Source organism: Pan troglodytes, chromosome 14, assembly GCF_028858775.2.
Source record: "Pan troglodytes isolate AG18354 chromosome 14, NHGRI_mPanTro3-v2.0_pri, whole genome shotgun sequence".
In the NCBI taxonomy this organism is placed as follows: Eukaryota; Metazoa; Chordata; class Mammalia; order Primates; family Hominidae; genus Pan; species Pan troglodytes.
In genome coordinates, this window is record NC_072412.2 from 95,987,809 (window position 1) to 96,015,535 (window position 27,727).

The window sequence follows — 27,727 nt, forward strand, 5'->3', positions numbered from 1 at the left end:
GGTGATGGAAGACGTGACAGATCATCAGGCATTAGATTCTCATAAGGAGCAGGCTGACTAGATCCCTGGCATGCACAGGTCACAATAGGTTTGTGATCCTCTGAGAATCTAATGCTGTCACTGATCTGAAAGGAGGTAGAGTGTACCAGTAATGCCAGCCATGGAGACCAGCTGTGAATACAGAGGAAGCTTCACTCACTCACCTGTTGCTTACCTTCTGCTGTGTGTCCTGGTTCCTAACAGGCCACAGACCCGTACAGGTCTATGGCCCAGGGGTTGGAGATCCCTATTTTAAGTGGCTGTGATAAAGTATTAAAATGTTAAGTTTCACTAATGTATCAAAGTGCAATAGAAGTTATGTTCCAAAGTGTGTTTCTACACTAAGAAGAAATTTATTAAATTATCAAATTGTTAACTGGTTACTAGTTTTTTATGATCCACACCTGTATTAAACCTATAAAAGGTTTCTGACTTTAAGCTGATAAATTAAAGGACGAATTATGGACTGGCTAGCTTCTGAAAAAGAAATGGCCTAGCTGGACAGAGGATGCATCCTGTGGACTGATGTGGGCTATCCATTAAAGACTGACAATGTTTTGTTATCTTGGGCACTGATCTTAAGACATAAGTAAATGTAATGACAGAAAATCAAGATTTATCTAGATTCTTAGTGGATGGAGACAGACAAGTACTTAGCTAGAAAAGAGTTGCATTTGTCTCCATGTAAGGACTTGCTAATGCCAAGTGCAGGATCCCTAGTGATGTAGCAGCCACACTTGCAGACGCCATGACAGGACCCAGTAGAAAAAAGAAAACTGGTTCCAGTCCCCAGTGACATGATAGTGGGCAAGTTCTGTATGATCTTTTCTGTCGTCTTCAGTTATGCTCATCCTTAGCCCATCCTAAATCAACCTGCTGTGCCCTTCCTTTCAATTCATCCAGTCTCTTGCTTTTTCTTACCACAACCACTGCTATCTAATTATTTCTTGCTAATATCTTTTGGATAAGTGGTCTCCAACCTTTTTGGTAGCAGGGACAGGTGTCATGGAAGGTAATTTTTGTACAGATGGGTGAGGGGTGGGGTGGCTTCAGGATGAAACAATTTCACCTCAGAACATCGGGCATTAGTTATATTTTCATAAGACATGTGCAGCCTAGATCCCTCGCCTGATCAGTTCACAATAGGGTTCACGATCCTATGAGAATCTAGTGCCTCTGCTGATCTGACAGGAGGCAGAGCTCAGGTGGAAATCCTCTCTTGGTCCCCACTGACCTTGTGCTGTGTGGTCCAGTTCCTAACAGGTCACCATCCGGTACCGGTCCACAGCTTGGGGATTGGGGAACCCTGCTTTACATAACCAGACTCCTTCTAGAGTAGGCTGATTCCAGTTCATCTCCCATAACATTACTAGACTGGCACTCCTGATGTACAAATCTGACCATGTTGCTCGCCTATATAAAGCATGTAGGCCAAACACATTAGCGTAGTAATAGAGCCCTTTATTTATAGCTCACTCCTGCCTTCTGTTCCAGTCACATATGCTGGGCTTCTCTTATTTCTAAGACATAGAAGCCAAAATAAACTATCTAGAGTTTCTCAATTTTCAGTGTTCTTCAATTCCACCAAAATGATGTTTTCTCTGCTTAGAATGTCCAGCTCCTTTTTTTTGTTTTTGTTTTGGTAGCTAATCCATACATGCCTTTTATAGTCAAATTCACCTGGATAACAAAAACATAGTTTTTAATTTACCAGTTTTGTGTTCAAGATGGCGTTCATCTTTCTGAGATTAAGTTATTGCCTGTGTAAAATGAGGAAAATTAAAAATGGTCTCAGAGAAAAAAAGAGTTAGCAAAGTTTTCCTATAAAGGGACATTCTGTAAACCATATAGTCTTAGTCACAATTGGTTCTGTTGTTGTAGTATAAAAATAGCCATAAATGGCCTGGCACGACGGCTCATGCCTGTAATCATGAGCACTTGGGAGGCTGAGGCAGGTGGATCACAAGGTCAGGAGTTCGAGACCAGCCAGGCCAACATAGTGAAACCCCGTCTCTACTAAAAATACAAAAATTAGCCAGGCGTGGTGATGGGCACCTGTAATCCCAGGTACTCAGGAGGCTGAGGCAGGAGAAAGAATTGCTTGAACCTGGGAAGGTGGAGGTTGCAGTGAGCTGAGATGGTGCCATTGCACTCCAGCCCAGGCGACAGTGTGAGACTCCGTCAAAAAAAAAAAAAAAATATATATATATATATATATATATATAGCAATAAACTATATGTCATGAATGGGTCAGACTGTTTTAATAAATATGTACAGAAACAACTGAGGGCCTGCCTCGCTCATAAAGTCATCACTTAATGTCCTTTTCCTTATATTCCTACTCAAATATGTTAAATGCAAATTCTTAAACCAACCTTTTATGTAAAAGCCAAACAGCAAACAAGGTAAATCAGTAAAAACATACTAATGTCAATTTCCTAACACCCAAAGAATTTACAAATTTTGTGATTAAAAAGATTGTTCTTTTTATTTCAAAATGTGGAATAAATTTGGAAAATATGCATCAATTAATGGAATGAACAATAATAAAACATTTTTGCCTTGTTCATTAAAGGAAGTCCACTGCCCTGTGTGTATCTAAAAATTCTTGAAATAAAGATCAAATATTCTGAATGTATTAAAAAACTTGTTTGATAGAATAAAGTTAACCTGGATTATATTTGCATTTTACATTGTTAAAATGAATTTGAATTAGCACTGAAATATTGGGTTTATTTATATTTGACTATATAAGTTGCCTATTTTTTAGCTAGAAAATGTTTTAAAATAATTGTTTATTGATTATGGAAAATATTACATGCAGTTGACTTGGGACCGATGTAAATGTTAGGTTTAAAAATTCAGACTGTATACAATTGGCCCTTTAACAGTGGTGCCAACTCTTCACATAGTCAAATATCTACATACAACTATTGGCTTCCCAAAAACTTAACTACTAAAAGCCTGCTCTTGACCAGAAGCCTTAACAATAACACAAATGGTCAATTAACACATAGTTTGTATGTTATATGTATTATATACTATGTTTTTACAATAATGTAAGCCAAGGAAAACAAAATGTTATTAAGAAAATCATAAGGAAGAGGAAATATATTTACTATTCATTACATGGGAGTGAATCATCATAAAGGTCTTTATGTTGGTTGTCTTCATATTGAGTAGGGTGAGGAGGAAGAAGAAGAGGAGAGGTTGGTCTTGCTTTCCCCGCAGTGGCAGAGGCAGAGAAATATATGCATATGAGTGAACCCAGGCAATTCAAACCTGTGTTGTTCAAGCGCCAAATGTGTATTTTCTAATCTACTTAGATTTATTAGATTTGCTCTATATTCATAACTGTGCAGTCTTTGGGTAATTAACTAATTTGCAAATGTAGATTAATCATTTTCCTAATGTGCAAAATACAAAGCAATATTGGGCACTGAAAATACCTAATATGTAAATTTCATGAAGAAAAAATTATTTGAGATATATGAGGATCTTTGAATGCAGCATTCTATTAGAATGATAAAACTCTAGAAAGTCAAGAAAAAAAATCAATGAAAGTATGGACACAAACCACATGGCATTATGTGCTAGGGGGCTTTTTTTTTTTTTAACTTGTGCAGAACTGATCGTCAAGAACCATAACTAAGGCCAGACAGTATAGATCCCACATTCTGAGTTCAGAGAATCACCTGTCCTGAGGGCAACCACCTCCCTATACCTACTGAGAGTTGTCATTTTAATAGATCCTAAAGAACAAAGTACCTCCATCTCACTGCTGTGTTTATATAGGAAATATGCCTCTTTTTTTGGAAAGCAGGGCATATTTTTTAATAGAAGCTGCTCTCTCCCCTCTTCCTTTCTAGTAATAGTTAATAGAGTAGCAGGCTCCCTTCCTTAAACCAAGGAAGAAACCCTAAAATAATCATTCACATCTGGGTAACTATAAAGAGGGAGGCTTGCTGACCTGACCATGGATACAGAAAAAATATTGAGAGGAGACAACTAAGTGGATTGGACAGGTAGAAAGGGACCAGGACCATCTTCTTTTGTATCTAATTTCTGTGATGTGTGGAAAACAGCTCATCCTCTCAGAACCCACAGTGAACCCTCAAAAAGTACTGAATATTCAAAATTTTGGCCTTGCCAGGATGCAATGTGAGGCAAAGTACAACAATCAGAAGATTGCACAATAGACCAGCAGCTCAAAAGCAGAAGATATATCCAAATTTTCCAGTTTTTAAAAGGCCATCAGTGCCTAGGGAAGCTGTTTGAGATGATATGATCATCAGCAAAGCCTGTAGAAGAAATGATTTTATCACATTAAATCCATATACACAATGGGATGAATGTTTACTAAGAATAACTTTACTGAAGCAGCTTTGAGAACTATTAATTATGATGAAATATGCTGCGAAGACCTGAATGAAGAGAAATTACATACAACACTCACCAAACCTTTTTGTGAACATAACTTTGGCTGCATTGGTATTGGCATAATGGAAATTTCAAGAACCATTTGAATAGAATACAACTGTGGAACAAAAAATTATGGAAAATGGTTAAAAATTACAAAAACTGAATAACTCAGTACCACCAATAACTATGCAAGTGTGTCCATATAACTTCACATCTCAGTATTTTCCTTTCTATCACCCTAAAAAAATTAAATGAATGATGTAGTCCATGAAGTTCATCTCAGTAAAATAATGACATGATTTCAGTTACATACAGGCAAACCTTTTGCAATTGTCTGTACTGTATTTAAATTACAGGAAACATCAGGTCAAGTTATAAAGTTGGATATTATATTTTTTACTATATTATATAGAAATAGAAATCAGTATGATAAATTCAATGAATCATCTAGTAAATTTAGTAGGAGAAAAATCAATCAACTGCATTATTCTTCTGAACTATTATGCTTCAAAGGTAGAAAGTCAATCTGGAAATCCCTAAGAACACACAGTCAATCATTGAGGATTAATGGAATCACTTATGGAAAGAAAAGAAATACTCCTGAGAATTGCAGGTGCAAATGAAGCAATGTGCTTGTGTGAAAAGCATGCCAAATTAATAGTCAAAAGATCTGGCTCATCCCATTACTGGCTATATACCCAAAGGGTTATAAATCATGCTGCTATAAAGACACATGCACACGTATGTTTATTACGGCACTATTCACAATAGCAAAGACTTGGAACCAACCTAAATGTCCAACAATGATAGACTGGATTAAGAAAATGTGGCACATATACACCATGGACTACTATGCAGACATAAAAAATGATGAGTTCATGTCCTTTGTAAGGACATGGATGAAGCTGGAAACCATCATTCTCAGCAAACTATCGCAAGGACAAAAAACCAAACACCGCATGTTCTCACTCATAGATGGGAATTGAACAATGAGAACACATGGACACAGGAAGGGGAACATCACACACCAGGGACTGTTGTGGGGTGGGGGGAGGGGGAGGGATAGCTTTAGGAGATACACCTAATGCTAAATGACGAGTTAATGGGTGCAGCACACCAACATGGCACATGTATACATATGTAACAAACCAGCACGTTGTGCACATGTACCCTAAAACTTAAAGTTTAATAATAATAAAATTAAAAAAAAAAGATCCGGCTCAAGCACGACTTACACAAATTCAATATATAAGCACGGGCAAAGAATTTAACTTTTTGGGGTTTCCTTGATCAAATCTATAACAAAAGGACATTTAAAATTCAGTGGTTTTATCATTTTCTTTAACGTTTTAAACATTAGTCATCATGCTGCAGTGCAGCTATTACAAGAAGCCCAATAACTGGGCCTTAAGTTGGATTGTCAGTTGGCGATCACAGGACAAAATCTGGAATCTCTGCTGACTCATAGTCCTCCTTATTTCCTCAAGAAACGCCCTGTGAAATAGAAGCATGAATTCTATGGACCTAGGGATCACAGTTTATAATCCTCAAGAGAGAAAATTTGGATTATGCCCCCATATATATATAAAATTCAGAAGTAGGAGAAAGAAAACACTACTTTTATGAAATTCTTTTTTTGCTCAGATTTTTTCTTTAGTTAAACAAAAAAAATTTAATCTCTGTGTTTTATTTGGATTTCTTATTATTTATTAAGATAATAAATGTATGCTGTTTTATGGCATTAAGTTTATGGTAATTTGTTATGACAGCAATAATAAACTACAATATAGTGTAAGAAATAATATTGAGAAGCAACACTATGATTATCACTCTATAAAACATTTGGTCACTCCACACGGTGGTATTATTTCTTTAAAACAAGTCAAATCACTTGTGAAATTCTAAAATAGCCAATGAATCTTTTAATCTTGTTCTCTAACTTTTAATTTTTCTTTCAAGTTAAGGAAAATCCAGCAAACTTATTTTTATTCCATATATCATTTCAATATCTTACATGAAATTGTTAAATAATTTAGTACAATCTCCTTAGAGGGACATTTTAAAAATAGAGTTAAATATGCCTTAATCCGATGTCTGTAAAAACTGAAGTATGTTCCACACATTGCTTTCTTCATAGTTATAGGGCATGTTCAGATTGTTATTACTTTAATCAGGAATTTTTGAAGCAACTTATATATATTGTATATTACAAAATAGCTAGAAGAGAGGCTTTTCAACATTCTTACCACAAAGAAATGATAAATGCATGAGATGATAAATGACTGAAGATATGCTACTACTCTGATTTGATAATTATATATCATAAATATATATCGTACATTAAAAATAAATTAATTAAAAATATTTTGTATACAAAGTTAAGGCACCCAGGTTTACTGCTATCTTTAAAGATATTTTGAAAGTAGAGGAAACTTAACTGATCGAGGAATCCCATTAATTACATGTTCCCTGTATTTTAGTCTGCTAGAGACATTATAACAGAATACCACAGATGGGGTGGCTTAAACAACAGAAGGTTATTTTCTCACAGTTATCTAGGCTGGAAGTTCAAGATCAAGGTGCCAGCAGGGTTGGTTTCTGGTGAGGCCTCTCTGTAGCTCACAGAGGGCCACTGCCTTCTCATTGTGTCCTCAGATGGCCTTTCTTCTGTACCCTCTGTACCCACACACTCCTGGTTTCTCCCTCTTCTTATAAGGACACAAGATCTATTGCATTGGGGTTTCACCCTTATAACATCATTTAACCCTAATTACCCCTTTAAAGGCCCTGTCTACAAACAGAGTCACATTGAGGATTAGGGATTAAACACAAGAATTTTGAATTTCCCAACTCAATCTATGACATTTTCTAACAGTCTAACCCATCAAGCAGTGAGAAACCATGAGATGTTCCAGTTGTACCTTCTAGGTCATATATTAAAAAGTAGCCATTAACTGATGTACATAGATCTGAAATAACATTTAACTGAGTGAGTGGATAATGCGATTCGGGAAGAAATTCCAAAGTGTGTATGTTGACACACTGCTCTCATGAGATCTCAGAATTGTATCGCTTTAACAATCTAAACAAAGTTTAGAAACTAAAAGGAGAGAGAGAAAGAGAGATAAGAAAAAAGGAGTAGGAGGAAGAGGTGAAAAGGGAAGGAGGGAGAGAGAAAAGAAGACCAATAAATGCCACTAATTAGGGAGAAGGACTAGGGAAAAATTATCACAGTATGAAAATATTCAAGAAAGGCAGCAGGTTATATGGGAGAATAAGAGCCAGTATTCAACCATTTTAGAAAGTATTTAGGTGTTGATTATGTAATTTCAAGGACTAGATTAAAATACAAGTTAATAATATCCCAGTATATGTTATAGCCTAGCTTATCAAAAAATAAATCCCATTAACACCCGTTTTGAACTATGCTGAACTTTAAAGGACAAGGCAATAATCATGATCAAGATTTTAGCATATATTAATGCCAACAGCTATGAAAGTAAGTCTATATAGAAAACAATAAAATAAATATCCTCTGTTTTGCCCATATAGAGGATTAATGGCTGGTTTGTTCCAGAATACTGATAAGGGGGCCTAACAGTAAAGAAAGAAAAAAAAATTAGACATTCTGGAGTTTAGCCCTAAATAAAGTAACAGAATGTTTGTTACTATAATAGAATTCCATTATATAGAGAGGATAGTGTTACATGAAGCCAAAAAGAAATTATTCTGAGAAAATACTTACCTGTTTTTAGGATATGATGTACAAGAGTTTTAATAGTCCTACTCTTCCTCCTTGTGTCTACAAAACATATATAAATGTCTATATTTACTGTGGTAAGCAGAATAATGGCCCTCCAAAGACGTCCACATTATAATTCCTGGAAACCAGGAATATGATACAGTAGATGGCAGAATGGGATTTTGCAGATGAATTTAAGTTTTCAACCATAAAATAAGAAAATTATTTTAGATTATGCAGATAGGCCAAATATAATCATATGGACCTTTCAAAGGGCAAGAAGACAGTGGAAGAACCAGAGAGGAGTAGTTGAAGAAAAAGCAGAAAAGGTTTGAGACATGCCAGGGAGACAGTCCTCCGTTCTGGCTTTCAAGGTAGAAGTAGGGGTCTAGGATAGTGGCCAATAAGAGCAAGCAACAGCCTGCAGCTGATAGCCAGCAGGAAAATGGGAACCTTAGTCAGAAAACCATAAGGAGCTGAAATTTGCAAACAATCTGCAAAAGCCTGGAAGTGGATTCTCCCCCAGAGCCTCCAGCAGAGGATTCTGCCTTGCTGACACTTTGGGGTCTCTTAATTGACAAGTAGTAATTGTATGTATTAATAGGGTGTAATGTGGTGTTTTGATATGTGTTTACATTGTGGAATAATCAAATCAATTAATAAATTCATCACCTCACATACTTATTATTATTTTGTAGCAAAACATTTTAAATCTACTTTTTAACAATATTTATATATATTTACTTATATACAAATGCTTTACAGTTTATTATAGTCACCATTCTCCCTTTTCCCCCTTACCTTCCCCAACATCTGATACTCATCATTCTACTTGCTACATCTATGAGTTTGACTTTTATAGATTCCAGCAATCTCACTTCTGGGTATATATCCAAAGGAATTGAAATCAGCATGCCAAAGAGATAACTGCACTTCTGTGTTCATTGCAGCATTATTCACAAAAGCCAAGATACGGAAACAATCTAGGTGTCTATCATTGGATGAATGGATAAAGGAAATACGGTATATATACCCAACTTTAAAAAGAAGGAAATTCTGTCATGTGCAAAAATGTAAATTAAACTGGGGGAGATTACACTAAGTGAATTAAACCAGGCAAAGAAGAACAAACACTGCATGATCTCATGTACAATCAATGCCTTAATCTTAACTACAAAAGTGTGAAATAATAGATTTTGTTTTCTTTTTTTCTTTTCTTTTTTTTTTTTTTTTTTTTTGAGGCAGAGCCTTGCTCTGTCACCAGGCTGGAGTGCAGTGGCACGATCTCGGCTCACTGCAACCTCCACCTCTGGGTTCAAGCAATTCTCCTACCTCAGCCTCCTGAGTAGCTGGGACTACAGGCATGCACCACTGTGCCCAGCTAATTTTTGTATTTTTAGTAGAGACGGGGTTTCACCATGTTGGCCAGGATGGTCTCAATCTCTTGACCTCGTGATCCAACCACCTTGGCCTCCCAAAGTGCTGGGATTACAGGCATGAGCCACCGCGACTGGCCAAGATAATAGATTTATAATGTTTTAAGCCAATTGTAATTATTTTATGGCAGCAATAGACAACCAATACACATACAAATCTCTCTGTTTCTAAATTTTATAAGCATGAATAAAAAACTACCTTCAAAAGCAAAGAGGAAGTAGACTAATGATAGATATGTTGGACCTATTAGAAAGAGGGATAATTTTGTGCTAAGGCAAGACCTGCCAAGTAAAAGTGATGGAAGGTATTAACTAGCCAGATATCCATTGGTATGAAAATATTTATTTATTTTCCGCTGCTCGGCTACCATAATTAGTACAATATAATAGGGCTTTGCCTTATAAGATCAACTTAGTGAATAAAATCTCTTCTATTTTAATGATACTGGAAATAACTTAGTACCAAATCAATTATTGCAAGTTCATATATTTCAAGTTCAGTATAGAGATAAACATTTTATACCTCTTTTACTTTGCATGAAAATATCATTTCTTGACATATCCAGATGGTTTATTTTGAATAAAGTAATATATGTCCTAAAATGAGTGAAGTATTGAAAGCAATAAATAGAAAATAACGTATTATACATAGTAGTGTCATTTTGAAATGATTTAAATATAGTTAAATATGGCAGAGCTTATGCCATATTTCATTTTAGATCTTTTAAATATGGTAGTATTGGTGTCTTAATTGCTAAAGAGTTTTAGAAACTGGGTACATGAAATGATAATTCCTCCAAGAAAAAAGTGGTCTTCAAAAAGACAAAATCAGAACTGATTTCCAGTATTATGTATTCTGAAATGAAATGCCATATATGGATTACAACTATAATGGAAATCAAACTAGCAAACATTCTCTCTCATTATCTTTCTCACTCTCTATCTGACTTCTACGTGTCTGCCTATATTTCTATCTTCATGTAACTAAAAATAAAAAAACATATCAGAAGATACAAGCGTCATATTTTGTTGTTGAATGACAATATATCTATATGAGAAGAATAGTCCTTATTTTTATTCTATAGACATCCATTTTAAAGGTCTCCTTAACAAATGTTAATATAAAAACTATGTGCAATTTTAGAATTTGATACCCTAACTTGAAATAGAGACAGTAGGCATTTTTACTTTCACTTTCTCCAATGTGAGGTTTTCGAAAATAGCCACAGATGTCCAAATATTTATAAGGAATCAAAAATCTGTTAAAGTGTTGCTTGTGCTTTGTTTACTTATAAATTTATAAATTTACAAATTAAAATAAATGATGAATATTCTTATAATTTCTTTTCTTGCAGCTAGAAAACAAACTCACTAAAATAAAACTGCTGCTGTAAAAATTTAGTTTTGAATGTGCATGCCCGGGTCCATCTGATTTTCCCAAAGATTCTACTAGATTTTCTCAAAAGAAGAAATTTATTAAAAATCAATGGATTGGCCAGGCACAGTGGTTCACACCTGTAATCCCAGCACTTTGGGAGGCTCAGAAGGGCAGATAACTTGAGGTCAGGAGTTCAAGACCAGCCTGACCAACATGGTGGAACCCTGTCTCTACTAAAAATACAAAAATTAGCTGGGCATGGTGGCATGGCCTGTAATTCCAGCTATTCAGGAGGCTGAGGCAGGAGAATCACTTGAACCCAGGAGGGAGAGGTTGCAGTGAGCCTAAATCACGCCACTGCACTCTAGCCTGGGTGACAGGGTGAGACTCTGTCTTAAAAAAATGATTAAAATAAATAAATTAATTAAAATCAATGGATTACACCAAAACTTTTTGATAGAAGAAAGTGTTTGAAAATGATTATGTCTTGAGTATTGGCTTTTCGCACACTGGTTACTTTATGCCATTTAAATAGATTTAATTATTCATTATTTTTGTCAATGTGTTTGACTTCAAAATGTTTCTGCAAATTATATTCCACAAAATATGCTTATTTAGCAAGGTTGGCACAGTTTTACAAGTTGTTTTTAATAATTTCTGGCTCCAGTTCAAATTTTGAAATCATATCAGAAAATAAATGCAAGCATTAATGGTTCCAAAATTGTTGTCTCATTCATAACCATTGAACACTCTTGGGTAATTTGATAGTATTTAGTAAATTTTAAAATAATTTTTCCAGAATACTTTTTATCATATGTTTATTTCTAATTTTAAACTTCTTAAATTCATTTTCAGCCAAATGATTGTACCAAGGGACTATTGCCATCAAATGTGCATTTTTCTTGTAACGATCATATTGCAATTATTAGAGCATTGCAATAATTTGCAATTCTCTCTTACAATATTGAGCACTTATTTAAATTGCCTACTAGTCTTTTAACATGTTTCAATTGTTTGATTTTCTTTTAAAGAACTTCAAAAATAAGTGAGAGGCAAAGGACTGTAATCCCAAAGACCATGATGTTTAAAGCTACATATTTTTAAATCTCATGTTTACATTACACTAAGTGTGAAACTGTACAAGTTATTTAATATTTGTCTCAAGATGATCACGTGAAAAATGATAACAAAAACATTTCTTTTTTCAAAGGTATAGTTATGATAAAATATGCAATATGGGAATGCTTGGCATATGAGTCATCAATAGTATCATCAAAATAAGTTTTGTATCATACTTAATGAACTGTTTGCCCACCTTAAGATCATGAAGACCTTCTATCATGTTTCACTATAGTCATCTTACACTTTTTTCTCTTAAACTTAGGCTAGGGATTGATTTGAATTAGTGTTTATGTTGTTGTTGTTACTAGTTTTGTTCTTTGCTGTTGTTGTTAGTTTTTTGTTGTTGTTATTATATGGTGTGAGGCAATGGTTTAAGTTTTTCATGTTTTGTTTCTGGCTTTTTTGTTTTTGTTTTTTTTTTGCATATGTACAATCCAGACTGTCCCACATTTAACATAGGGGAAAAACTGGTATTTCTCTAGTTGTAATTTACCATGAACTTCATTTTAGCTCAACATAATTTTGATTGGACTTTTCCATAGGTCTAGTAACATAAAGTTTTTAAAACATTTTCCCCAAGTGAAAACTATTAGAAAACTGTCAGGAAATTAGAAAATATAGTATGTGGCTTTCCAATTCATTATTTAATAAAAGTGATTATTATTTTAGATCTTCAAATATCCTAGTTACTTACTTTCTGCCCAACTCTATATTCCTATTTTTGTCATGTAAGTAAAAAATAGTAACATTTATTTATGAAATACATAAAGTTAAATTAAAAAACAAGATTAACTTTTAATAAAATGCCAACAAGAAGTGTAATAAGAAATTAAATTCGATAATATATAGGATAAATAGTTGCATAATGTTTTAAAATATGCATGTTTATTTTGTTTTGTTTTCTCAGTGGATATCACACATTTCAATCTTACTGTTGCTATTGCTGTATATTGCTATTACCTTTACTTTTGTGCCCAGAACTTTCAGATTTGTTCCTATTACTCAAAAGAATGTAGTTCCAGAAAATTCACAGATTACCTGGCAATCTGTCAAAGAGACATGAAAACTTTAAAAAAGTAATGTATCTAAAATCCTTTCCTTATTGTCAACTAAAGTAGACATATTTTTCTGTATCAAATATTTTCTTAAATCCTATATAACTTTACCTTATGAGAACAAAAAATGTTCTGCATTTTCCCATGTAATAAGACTATAATAATTAAATCAATAAGCTAGAATTTTATAACCTCATGTTCCAAGTTTTTCTGAATGAATTTGCCAAAAGGAATATATACATTTAATATTTATGTTTATACTGTCAATAATTTTATTTTACAACCCATTAGCTAAATAAAAAATTAATACTATAGCTTTCTTCTAAATAACATATTAATGAATTATTTCTGTGTAACAAATTATCCTAAAATTTAGCAGCATAAAAAAATGTGTTATATAATACAGTTTCTCAGGGTCAGTGACCCAGGAAGAAACTTCTAGGTGCTCTGTCCTGTGCTCAATCACCAGGTTGTATTCCACCTGCCATCCAGGCAGCAGTCTTTCTAGGCCTGGACTGGAACTAGAGAATTCTCCTCCAGGTTAACTCATATGGTTGTTAGAAATCATCAGTCCTTTCTGGTTGCTGGCAGAAGATGTTTCTTCTTTGCCATATAGGCCTCTCTGCAGGCTGCCTGACTGTCCTCACAAAATGACAGCTGGCTTTTCCCAGAGCAACTCTGAAAATTTAAGAGAGTCTCTTGTAATCTAATTTTGGAAGAGATACATCTTCACTTTTGCCATATTCAGTTCGACATCCACACCAAAATTAAGCTACTCTGTGGAAGGGAACTAAATTATGGTCTATGTGAATAGCAGGAGAGGGTTCACAATCAATCATACAAGCACTGCAATATCTTTTAATTTAAATTAATTTCATGGTATGTCTAGTTTAAATAAGAATATTAGAATAATATAGGGTCTGCTAAAATAAATTACTATCAGCCAAAACTCTCTAAAATAAATACCGATTTAAATATGTCATGGGATAACTTCACTGCTCTTAAAAATTAAGTAGGTATATAAAATTTTAGTGGAAAAATAAAGTGTACAAATAAATATTATTTAGCTTAGTAGAAGAAAGTATGTGATAGAGTTTTATTCAGTTCTAGGCAATGTCGACTTTTTTTTCATAAGAAATGGCTGTGAATTTCTACTACCTCCGCTTAACTGTCATAAACACACCAGAAACATGCAACTACCTTAGGGGACTAAACTCAAGACAATGTGAGATGTTCTGAAAACCAAACTAAAATGTTAGATAGCCTGAGAAAAGAACATTTATATAATGTTTTCTGTAAGGTAAAGTCCATTTAAGAAAGAATATTTAGGTCTTAAGGGTTATATTAATGGCAATGCCCAGTATTATTATGAATCTTTGCTTAGTCTTCACTAGCTTACTTAGTGGGTAGTTAAAAGAACCTCGATTCTCTTGTGTTCAGCTCTGATTCTTTCTTTTAGTTCACCATGTTCTATTCTGTTATTAAAGATTTCCATCAGAGTGCTCATTGGAGCCTTGTGACTACTGTAAAAATCACTATATCTAAATACTATTATTTTTGAAGAAATTCTATAAAATGCTTTAGTGTTACTGGACCAAAAAGTATGTTTGCGAAAAACCCATGTTCATGCATTCATGTCAATAAATACACACACACACACACACACACCCCTTAGTCGTTCTAAGTCTTCCTTACATGTCACAAATATGCAACTTTTCTCTCTGCCAAAATTGAATAATTTAGAGTCACATATAATGTCTTCATATTTCATTTGCTCCCAGTTTGTTTAATCTTCCAGTGGTGATTCACAGAGCTTTGCTAAATAGATGGAAATTACCAATCAGAAATATGAGCCTCACAATTTAAAATATGACCACTTTGAAGTAACATTCACATAAGGTAATTGTAGAGGTAAGTGTTTTGAATATAAGATTATGTGTAAAATGATCCTATTATTTTAATAATAGAATTATGTATAACATTAAATTAGTGCTTCTATTTCATGCTTTCAGCCTCATTATTCATAAATTGAATTTCAACTAATCAAGTGTAACACTCAATGACTAGTACAGATAGCATCAGTATCTGTAATACAGATAGCATCAGCATTTTCACTGTCATGTTAGATATATCTAATTCTTTGGGTAAGGGAGTTAATAGAAAGTATAGGCTTTCACTGAAAAATGGTAAAGCGCAGATATAAAATATTTGTATACTTAAAGTTACAAAAGTTATCCTCACCTTTTGTGTATGTTTGAAAGTGAATTTGTTCTATGCACCCTTTGATCATTATTTAACTATTGGTATTTGTCAAATTCCCACTGCCATCTGTGTACTGTTTTGACAAAAGCATAATTAATGTTTTAAAAAGTGATCTCATTTTAATTCTGATATCCCATAACATGAATTGCTTGATTTTTTTCTTAGCTCTTTGGTGTAACTCATCTTCTTTGTAAATTTTGCATTTACAAGCAATTATTCCTTCAAGGTATCTGCATGTAGGCATTTTCAATTTATTTCTCAAGTAGAGCTCCCTGACTGGCAGAAGAATAAGAGAAATGGCAGATTGGAGTTTTAACATGATTTCCTATTCATCTAGGCTGCCAAGGCTAAACTTGTAATTAAAGGATAATCCCACAGCAAGACCAAGCACACAGCAAGTAAACACAAGCCTATGTTTATGGGGCACTTTTATTTAGTACTTGGTTCCGAGAAATATTTTTATAAAAGTAATGCGGATAATTACCATAAAACACACTACTATTTAATTAGCCCCTTTTATGCTGAATCTGAACACATTAACAACTTCATTCTTAGCAGAAACTCTTTAAAACATGAGAAACAGTTCTCGAGTCATAACTACCATTAAAAAAAAGGAATATAAAATCAGTGTCATAAAAAGCTAGGCTTTTATGGGCTTTGGAATCAGACAGATCTTTGTCCTTTTCACTCACCTACCCTCATACATAAATTCTCTCTTAATCTCTTTCTTAATCTTCCATAAAAATGGGATGTACTTCAAAGACTAAATAAAAGAGAACATACTGAGTTTTTGTCATGACTTATATGTACCTGACTTACCCTCCTACCAGAAATTATTATAAAATAGGAAAATAGATATAAACTAACATTTTAAAGCATGGAACAATTCAGGGATCTGATCTTTTCTATAAGAAAAACAAATGAGACAAACTCAGTATTCATCCCGGTATTCTAACTGGGTGCACTTCACAAACCACAACACAAAGTCATTGAGCCCTAACAAAAAGCATTGCTCTCATTAGACAGAGGAACTGGAGACCAAGGTGTGGCCTGCCAGAGGCTAGAATTTACACTGGTTTCTAGAGCAGAAAAATCTCTGCAAATGAAAGCTTCAGAAAGCTGAAGAGGGGTTTCTTTGAGTTTGTGACTAAATGAAAAGCTATAAATGCATGTGATAAGACTCTGTGGCCTGAAGGGTTTAAGGAACTATTGGGATAATTTAATTTAATCAGGGATGATGCAAAACTCTCAGTTCTGGGTGTTAGTGTAGTTCCAGCCATCCCACTGATAGAACTTATTGAATAGCTTGGTATTAGAAAGAAACCTCAGAGAAATTAATCTATCCACAGGGTAACAACTACAGGAGGTATGAACTAACAAAGCCTAAAACCATACCTCAACAGGATCAAATTCATGAGTCAATAGATTAACTGCCTTCCGTAACAAAGTTAAACACTTTAAAGAATGATAACAGCAAGAAAACTCCACATAATCCATCCTTTTAAAAATTACTGGATATGCAAAAATTACAAAAACTTAAAACATAATGCAAAGAAAAATCAGCCAGTAGAGAAAGACCAAAAGATAAACCTGATAGTGAGTGATAAAGTAAGTACTTTAAAACAATACAGTAGTTATGATTGTGCTCAATAATTTAAAATAAAACATAAAAGAATTTATGCATATAATGAGTAAAAATATGATGAAAAAAGGAAACAACTAAAAACAAACAAACAAACAAAAAACAAGAAAGCAACAGTAATCAAGCCAGTGTAGTGTTGGGAAGAGAATAGATAAACAGATCAATGGAACAAAATATAGGGCCCAGAAATAGGCCCACACAAATATAGTGAACTAATCTTTGACAGAGGAACAAAGGCAACATAATGGAGTAAAGACAGACTTGTCAGCAAATGATGCTAGAACAATTGGACATCCATATGCCAAAACAAACAAACAAACAAACTTCACACATAGACCTTACACCTTTCAGAAAAATTAGCTCGAAATGAATCTCAGACCTAAATGTAAAATAAAAAACTATTTAACAACAAGATGATAACATAAAAGAAAATGTAAATAATCTTGAATTTGGCAATGACTTTTTAGATACAACACCAAAGATACGATGAAAGAAAGAAATTGGTCAGGCGTGGTGGCTCACACCTGTAACCCTATTACTGTGAGAGGTCAAGGTGGGAGGATCATTTGAGCCCAGAGGTTCAAGACTCACCTGGGCAACATAACAAGACCCTGTATCTACAAAAAATACAACAAACACACAAAAAAATAGCCAGGCATTGTGACATGTGACTGTAGTCCCAGCTACTTGGGAGGCTGAGGGAGAGGACTGCTTGAGCCCAGGAGGTTGAGGCTACAGTGAGCCGTGATTGTGCCATAGCACTCCTGCCTGGGCAACAGTGTGACACCTGGTTTCAAAAAAAAAAAAAAAAGAAAGAAAGAAATAATTCATAAACTGGACTTTGTTAAAGTTAAAAATGCCTGTTCTGTGAAAGACACACCCAAGAGAATAGAAAAATCAAAGATTGAGAGAAAACACTTGCAAAAGTCATATTTGCTAAAAGACTGTTATCCAAAATATATCAGGAATGTTTAAAAGGCAGCAATAAGAAGATGAACAACTGATATGGTTTAACTTTGTGTCCACATCCAAATCTCATGTTGAATTGTAGCTACCATAATTTCCATGTTTTGTGTGAGGGATCTAGTGGGAGGTAATTTAATCATGGGTGCGGGTCTTTCCCGTGCTGTTCTCCTCATAGTGCATAAGTCTCATGAGATCTGATGGTTTTATAAACGGGATTTTCCCGGCACAAATTCTCTCTTGTCTGCCGCCATGTAAGACATGCCTTTCACCTTCCATCACAATTGTGAGGCCTACCCAACCACCTGGAACTGTGAGTCCACTAAACCTCTTTTTCTTTATAAATTACCCAGTCTTGGGTATATATTTATCAGCAGTGTGAAAACAGACTAATACAGTAAATTGCTATTGAAAGGGCAGTGCTATAAAGATATCCAAAAATGTGGAAGCAACTTTGGAATTGGGTAACAGGCAGGGATTGGAAGAGTTTGGAGGGTTGAGAAAAAGGCAGGAAAATGTGACAAAGTTTGGAACTTCCTAGAGAGTTGTTGAATGGCTTTGACCAAAATGATGATAGTGATATTGACAATGAAGTCCAGGCTGAGGTGGTCTCAGATGGAGATGAGAAACTTGTTGAGAACTGGAGTAAAGGTGACTCTTGCTATGTTTTAGCAAACAGCTGGTGGCATTTTGCCCCTGCCCTAGAGATTTGTGGAACTTTGAACTTGAGGGAGATGATTTAGGGTACCTGGAAGAAGAAATTCAGCAGGAAAGCATTCAAGAGGTGACTTGGTTGCTGTTAAAAAGATTCAGTTTTAAAAGGGAAACAGAGCACAAAAGTTCAAAAAATTTGCACCCTGATGATGCAATAGAAAAGAAAAATCAATTTTCTGAGAAGAAATTCAAGCCTGCTGCAGAAATTTGCATAAATAATGAGGAGCCAAATGTTAATCACCAAGGCAATAGAAAAACTGTCTCCTGGGCGTGTCAGAGACTTTGTGGCAGCCCCTCCCATCACATTCCTGGAGGCCTAAGAGGAAAAAGCCGTTTCCTGGGCTGGGTACCCTGCTGTAGGCAGCCTAGGGATTTAGTACCCTGTTTCCCAGTCACTTCAGCTATGGCTAAAAGGACCAAGGCACAGTTTGGGCTATGGCTTCAGATGGTGCAAGCCCCAAGCTCTAGCAGCTTCCACATGGTGTTGAGCCTGCAGGTGCACAGAAGCAAAAAAATTGAGGTTTGGGAACCTCAACTTAGATTACAGAGGATGTATGCAAATGCCTGGATGTCCAGGCAGAATTTGCTACAGGCGCAGGGCCTTTATAGAAAACCTCTGCTGGGGTAGTGGAGAAGGGAAATGTGAGGTTGAATCCGCCACACAGAGTCCCCACTGGTGCACTGCCTAGTAGAGCTGTGAGAAAAAGGCCACCATCCTCCAGACACCAGAATGGTAGATCCACTGACAGCTTGCACAATGCACCTAGAAAAGCTGCAGACACACTCAATGCCAGCCCAGGAAAGCAGTCAGGAGAGGTGATGTATCCTGCAAAGCCACAGGGATGGAGCTTCCCAAGACCATGGGAACCCATCTCTTGCATCAGCATGACCTGGATGTGAAACATGGTGTCAAAGGAGATCCTTTTGGAGCTTTAGGAAATGATTACCCCACTGGGTTTTGGATTTGCATGGGGCCCACAGCCCCTTTGTTTTGGCCAATTTCTCCCATTCGGAATGGATATATTTACCCGATGCCTGTACCTTCATTGTGTCTGAGAAGTAACTAACTTGCTTTTTATTTTACAGGCTCATAGGTGGAAGGGACTTGCCTTGTCTAAGATGAGACCTTGGATATGGACTTTTGAGTTAATGCTGAAATGAGTTAAGACTTGGGGGGACTGTTGGGAAGGCATGTATGGTTTTGAAATGTGAGGACATGAGATTTGGGAGGGGCCAGGGGTGGAATGATATGGTTTGGTTCTGCGTCCTCACGGAAATCTCATCTTGAATTCTGTCTTCCATAATTCCCACAAGTTGTGGGAGGAACTCCGTGGGAGGTAATTGCATCATGGTGGCAGGTCTTTCCCATGCTGTTCTGGTGGTAGTAAGTCTCATGAAATCTGATGCTTTTATAGATGCCAGTTTCGTTGCACAAATTCTCTCTTTTCTGCCATCATGTAAGACATGTCTTTCACCTTCCACCATAATTGTGAGGCCACCCCAGCCATGTGGAATTGTGAGTCTATTAAACATCTTTTTCTTTTTAAATTACCCAGTCTAGGGTATGTCTTTATTAGCAGTGTGAAAATGGACTAATACAACAACTCACTTTAAAAATGGTCCAAGCACTTATACCTCACCAAAAAAGACACATGGATGGGAAATAAACATATGAAAAGATCTTCCAATTCACATGTCATCAGGGAAATGGAAATTAAAATGACAATCAGATAGCAGTACACAGCCATTAGATTGGCCAGAATCCAGGACACTGACAGCACTAAATACTTTCAAGGATGTGGAGCAACAGGAACTCTTATTCACTGCTGGTGAGAATCCAAATGAGAATCCAAAATGTCAGTCACTTGGATGACGGTTTGCCAGTTTCTTACAAAACTAAACATATTCTTATCACATGATTCAAAAATTATGCTCCTTGTTATTTACCCAGAAGAGGTGAAAGCTTATATCACCACAAAAACTTGTGTATAGTTGTTTATAGCAGTATTATTCATAATTACCAAAACATAATATGATGTAATCCTTTAGTAGGTGATTGAATAAACTCTGGTACTTTCAGGTAATGGAATATTACCCAGTGCTAAAAGGAAATGAGTTATCAAGCCATGAAAAGACATGAAGGAAACATAAATACATACAACTAAATGAAAGACGCCAATCTGAAAACATTACATGCAGTATAATTTCAACTGTACATTTTGGAAAAGGCAAAACTATGGAGAAAGTAAATAGATCAGTGGTTGCTAGGGCTAAGAAGGCAGGGAAAGATACATAGGCAGTGAAACTACTCTGTATGATACTATTATGGTAGACAGATGGCATGATACATTTGTGCAAACCCAAGGATCATACAACACCCAAGATGACCCTAATGTACACTATGGACTCTGGGTAATGATGTATCAATGCACATTCATCAGTTTTAACAAATGTACTGCTGTGGAGTGGAAAGTTGATAATGTGGGCGGCTATGCATGTGGAGGAATGAGGGTAGAGGGGAAATCTGTACTTTCCTTTTCAATTTTGCTAAGAACTTAAATTTACTTCAAAAAGTGAATCTATTTAAGAAAATAAACAAAATTAAAATTCTAGAAATAAAAAAATAAATTATTAGAAATAAAAAAGTTCATAGAATATTTAATAGATTATTGGACATTAAAGATGAAAAATCAGTGACAATGACAACACTTTAAAGAGAAATTATCTAAACCAAAGCACATTTAGATAAAGTAATAAAAAAAATTCACTGTCTTTAGTGACCAGTTTAATTATATTAAACAGTATAACATATATTTCATTAAAATCTCACAAGTAGAGAATATTGACAATAAATTAACTTAACATGAATTAATCATGGGTGTAGTTTTGTCAGTTTGATGAAAATATTAGTCAATATAATCAAAAAGCTTAAAAAACACCAACCAGTATAAACAGAAGACCACCACTGTAGGCACACTATAATTAAGTCGATAAAAATGGAATTGAAAAAGGAAAACAAAAAACAATGGGCAGAGGAAAAGATTTAATTCAGGCATCTAAAAAAAAAATGACTGCAGACTTCTGATGAGGAACAGTGCCAGCCAAAAATAAATAAATAAATAAATAAATAAATAAATAAAAAATAATTAAATGCAACATGTTTAGTGAGGCAAAATATAAAAGTAAACACATGTAACATATAAATATAAGGTCAGGGAAAATATTTTAAAATGAGTAGCAAATAAAATCACAGCCTGATATATAAAACTTATGAGGATAAATGAATAAAACTTCAAATTGAAAGGAAATAATGCTCAATGGAAAAAATAGTATGCATGACCTCATGAAGAATGATAAAAATGGTAAATGTAAAGCAAAATTAATAACTGAAAATATAATACAAAAGTATGTCATTAAAATTTCAATTGAAACAACAAAGTGGATTAATAAAAACAATTATTTGTATTAATAGGCAGAGAATGAGTAAAAGAACTGAAAGAACCAATGGTGCAAATAGGAAACATAAAACTATGTGAAGATGCAATCTAATATTTCAAATATTAAATTAATTTTGAATGGACAAAATACCTCAATTAAAATTTGGGAACTGTCAGACTAAAAAATAAAATAAGTCACACATCTAATATGGTGTAAAGTAAGCATTCACTTTAAAGAAACAGATATGCTAAGTAAATATTATGAAGCCAAAATTGCAATTAGTAAACAAAACGTAAAGCTGGAACAGCTATATTAAAATATACATACTTCAAAACTAGGAGAATAAATAAATAAATAAGTACTACATAAATAAATACAGAAATAAAAACAAAAAAGACACATTCTATTAATAAAAAGAATTGATTAATTAAGAAAGCAATACTAAATATTTAATGGCAGCTTAGAAATACTTGAAGATAAGTCTCACAGAATTAAAGGAGGAAATAGATAAGTTGACAATCATAGTTGGATATATTAATAATGATGAATAGCTGGTAAAAGAAGTAGTTGATAAATCAATAAGGATATGTAATCACTGAAAAATAAAATAAAAACCTTAAGTTAATTGATATTTAGAATACTCCAAAACCAGCAATTGCAAAATATGGATTCTTTGAAGTGTATGTGTAACATTCCTCAAGATGCCCAATTACAAAGCAATTCTCAAGAGATTTCACAATAATGAAATCACTTATAGAATATTCTCTAACCAAGGCTGAATTAAATTAGAAATCAAAAACAAGACAAAAGAAGATCTAAAATATCTACAAATACTTGGAAAAACCAACAATTCTACTTCTAAATAAAACATTTCAAAAATTTTTAATTGAAAAATAAAATATTTGAACTGAATAATAATACAAAGGTGACATATGAATTGTCACAATGTAGTTAAAGTATTTATAATGCTTATAGTAAAAATTGTAAATATTTATCATTGAAAACCAATGATCAAATATAATGCCTTAACTAAGTAGCCAGAAAAATTGAAGCAAATTAAACTTAAAGAAAATAGAAAAAATAAAATAATAATAAGAATAGAAATTAAGTAAACTAACAGCAGAAAAGCAAAATAAAAAAGTAAAAGAAACAAGTTGGCATTTTTTAAAGTCCAAATAGTTATTAAACTTCAAGCTAATCTAATCAAGACACAGAGAAAGCAATAATCACAAATCTTTGAGAATGAAACATGAGACATTACTTTAGATCTTATACATTTAAAAAAATGAAATATATGTTATTAACAATTTTATAGATGTAAATCTGACAATTTAATGAAATGGTCAAATCCCTTGAAATATGCAAATTACCAAAATTAACAAATAAGTTGTAGAAAATCTAAATAGACCTATATCTCTTAAAGAAATTGAATTTGTAATCCAAAACATAAATATCCAAGTAGTATTTTTATCAAACTTTTATGGGAATTATATCAGTCTTTTACAGTAGCTTTTACAAGAAAGAGGAAGAAGAAAAAATTACTTCATTTCGTGAGTACTTTGTAACCCTGATTACAAATTAGACAAGGAAATTGGAAGTAAAGTTTATAGACAAATTTTTTTTATAAACATTGATGCAAAAACGCTTGAGAAAATATTGGCAAACTGAATCCATCAAATAATAATACTATAATAACATATCTTGCACAAGTATACTTGATGTGAGAATGGCAAGGTTAGTTTAACATTTGAAAAATAAATTAATTTAATTCACTACATTAATTATAAAAAGCAGAAAAATAATGTAACTTTTGCATCTGATGTAGGTACCATTCATGATATAAGAAATAAAAGAAATTCAGAAAATTGAGATAGAAAATTTTCCCTTTTGAGAAAGAAAATTTATGAAAAATAGATAATGTCAAACAATAGTAATGAAAAAGTTTTTTAATGTTGAATCACAGTAAGGTTGTCTTTCACCACTATTTACATTCAATATTATACTGGAGGTCAGAGCTAACACAGGAAATCTAGAAAATTACACAAAATTCGGCCAGGCGCGGTGGCTCACGCCTGTAATCCCAGCACTTTGTGAGGCACAGGCAGGCGGATCACGAGTTCAGAGGATGGAGACCACCCTGGCTAACATGGTGAAACCCTGTCTGTACTAAAAATACAAAAATTAGCTAAGCGTGGTGGTGTGCGCCTGTAATCCCAGCTACTCGGGAGGCTGAGGCAGGAGAATCACTTGAACCTGGGAGGCGGAGCTTGCAGTGAGTGAGCCGAGATGGCACCACTGCACTCCAGCCTGGGCGACAGAGTGAGACTGTGTCTTAAAAACAACAACAAAAAAATTACAATAAATAATAAAATTCTAATGTCTAAGTATATGCTATCAATTATAATTATGATTATTATGTTAAGCTATTGTAAACCACAGAAATAATCAAATTTCCCTGTATAAAGCTATTAACCCAAGTAGAACAAAAAATTTAAATACCAAGAAAATACTTTCTCAGATTTTCATGTTAAACCAGCTGATACTGAAATTGTTTAAATATACAATTTAAATAAACTCCATGATCTAAGTCAAATTATCTATCATAACCCATCAGTTATCAAAGCTATGCACCTAACTTGGAAAAACAACTGGTGTTCAAGTGGATATAAGTCTAATGTTAATTAAGCATGGAGTCATGGAGAACCAGCATGGCCACCTTGCCCTTCCTGAGTCCTAAAAGCTTTTATTATTAAAAGTTCTGAATTCCATGACTCATCATGGAAAAAATAAAATCATCCAAATTAAATATATTGGTGTGGTGACTTACAAATTACTAAAATAGTCTATAATCAATGTTTGGCCCCATATTCCTGGGAAAACAATTAATGCTTCAGGTACATTTGGTCATCTAGTGGGTCATTTAAATATTTTATAAAGGGATTTCATTCAATTGTTATTTTCAATGCATGTTTTCTGGTTGTATAAAAGCTTTTCCATGCAAGAGGCCTGATGTTATAACAGTAGATTATTATGCTACAGTGTATTTTGACCAGGTAAAGAAACCTTGTTATGGTTTGGATCTTTTGGGAACGTTGGAGAGAGACTGTCCTTACCATCCACACTACAAGAAAACCTCGGGACCTTGAACTTTGGGTTCATAATCTCATATCTGAGAAGGGTCCTTCCACACTCTTGGAACTGTACACCCACACCCATTGCAACCCTTAGAATAAAACTAACCCGGGAGGTTTCTCCCCAGAGGAGGATGGCATCCTTGATGTTAACAGCTTTTCCCAAGTTCACAGATTAAGACTTCTATCCTGAAACTCTTATCTTTGAATATTTTCCCTTGCTTATGCCTCTGTGAGCAATAGAAGTGGAAAAGGGGTCCGTGATGTGCACTTATGGGTATACTTTTGTGAAGGAGTTTACAGCCAGCCTTATGCATGGATAACCTTATACTTTGATTAATAAAAAATAAAAGCCCATTGTAGGTAAGAAACTTTAATGGTACATATGTTGCATCATCATCAGTCAGAAAGAAAACATTGGTTCACTCCTCTTAACCCACTTCATGGGTTAAAGAGAACACTGCCAGGAGGCCATCAGTCTTCTAGAAGGGCATCCTTTGTTAGGTCCTTTTTCCATGGTTTAAAGTAAAAGAAGCAATGATTAGAAATATATCGCTCATGATAGGATCTATGATAAATTCCACTGTAAAAGATACAACAAATTTTAAATTCTTTTGTGAAAGTCATAATGGAATTGGCTGAACAGAGAAGTATCTTTGCAGCTGCTGACACTCATGGCCTATGGAGAAAACATTGGGTATTATAGGAATTCAGTTGTGGCGGATTAACGAATAAACGGCTTTGTTAAGTAAATAGATTCTTTATCTAGCTCATCCTTTGAGCTATTTGATTTTAGGAGGTTTGGTTTCTGGGAACCTTGGGTAAGGAGCATACTCTGAACTCTTGGTATTATTCTTCCAGTAGTCATAATCATAGTCCCCTGGTGTGCTGTATTCTCTCAAAGATTTTAAATGCTTGCATGCAACCATGTCTAGAATGTCATATGGTCTCTCTTTGACTGGAATAACAGGAGCTGAGAGAAATATGCAACCATGTGGACACCATAACCTATAAATGACCTGCTGAGACCAGAAACCCAAAATGATGGTAACTGAGAGTGGTAATAAGGCCCTAAGTTTTGGTCACACTCTCACCTAAGTGAGAACCTGAGCAAAAAGGTAGAGTTTTTTAAACAAAATTCTGGGAGGCCACTGCATTGAACTAAGCTCATAAACTAGGCCCAAACAAACCAAACCAAACCAAACTAAAACCAAAATGTGCTAAGACTGTAAGGAAACACAGGCTCTTGAACAGGTTTTGGTTTTGTCTCCTGCAAATCTCTACAACAAACATTCCTGACAGCATAGGTATTCACCCCCTGAAGTGCTCATTAAATCTTTTAACCAATTTCATTTCCTCTCACCTAGAGACCATCAAGCTTCAGATGATCATGCAACAAAGGTTCCAGCCAATTCCAGGTGAAGACACCACCTCTGGCCATCAAGAAGCTACCCTGCCTCCACTAGACAGAGCAGGGTAAGAGTTCCATGGTCCCCAGTTGGTAAAACTATGCCCCTAACCAGCATGAAGCATTTACAGAAAAAAGTCCATTGGTCCCTCTGCCTCCCATAACGATTTACAGGGATCACATCTCTCAGTGGGGAAATGAGGCAGGAAAGTAGGGTCTGGAGGCAGGGAACATAAGGCCAATTCACACTTCAGGTATGACAGGAAACATCCTCTCCATAGGGCGTATGCTGAGTAAATGACTTTGTAATTTTACTTCATCCTTTTCCTTTACATAGGGTATACACCAAGTAACCAATGGGATCCTTTAGAGGGTATTTATCTCCCAAAAATTCTGTAATGGGGCCCTTGAGCCCCTGTGCTCGGGCCCACTCCCACACTGTGGAGTGTACTTTCATTTTCAATAAATTTCTTAATTATTTCCTTGCTTTGTGCATTTTGTCCAATTCTTTGTTCAAGATGCCGAGAACCTGGACACACTCAACCGATAACCACATCACTCCAGCTCTCCAGCCCTTTTTCTCAGGGAGTTGTTTTCAATATCCCCTTTATCCCAATAGTTTTCAATAGTCTTTTTTGCCTGTTTAACTTTTATAAAGTAAAATTTTTACTTTAGCAACCGTGTATATTCCTTGCATTCTTCCAGAGAGTTGTACTTCCCCTGATTTGCTTTATGCTCAGAAAGGTCTAGCTTGCTTTCATCAGGTATAGGGAAATTTCTTAAGCAGTGTTGCTTAAAACACATATAGATGTCCTTACAGAGAGGGTGTGACAAATTGGTTTGGGGGTAGTCAGCTACAGAAGAGGCACATTATTTTAAGGGAGTCAAAATTTGTGTTAGAATAAGCAATTCTTAAATGACAGTCTCATTTTCATTCATACCGTATGCTATCTTCTCGTTCAAGATGCCGACAG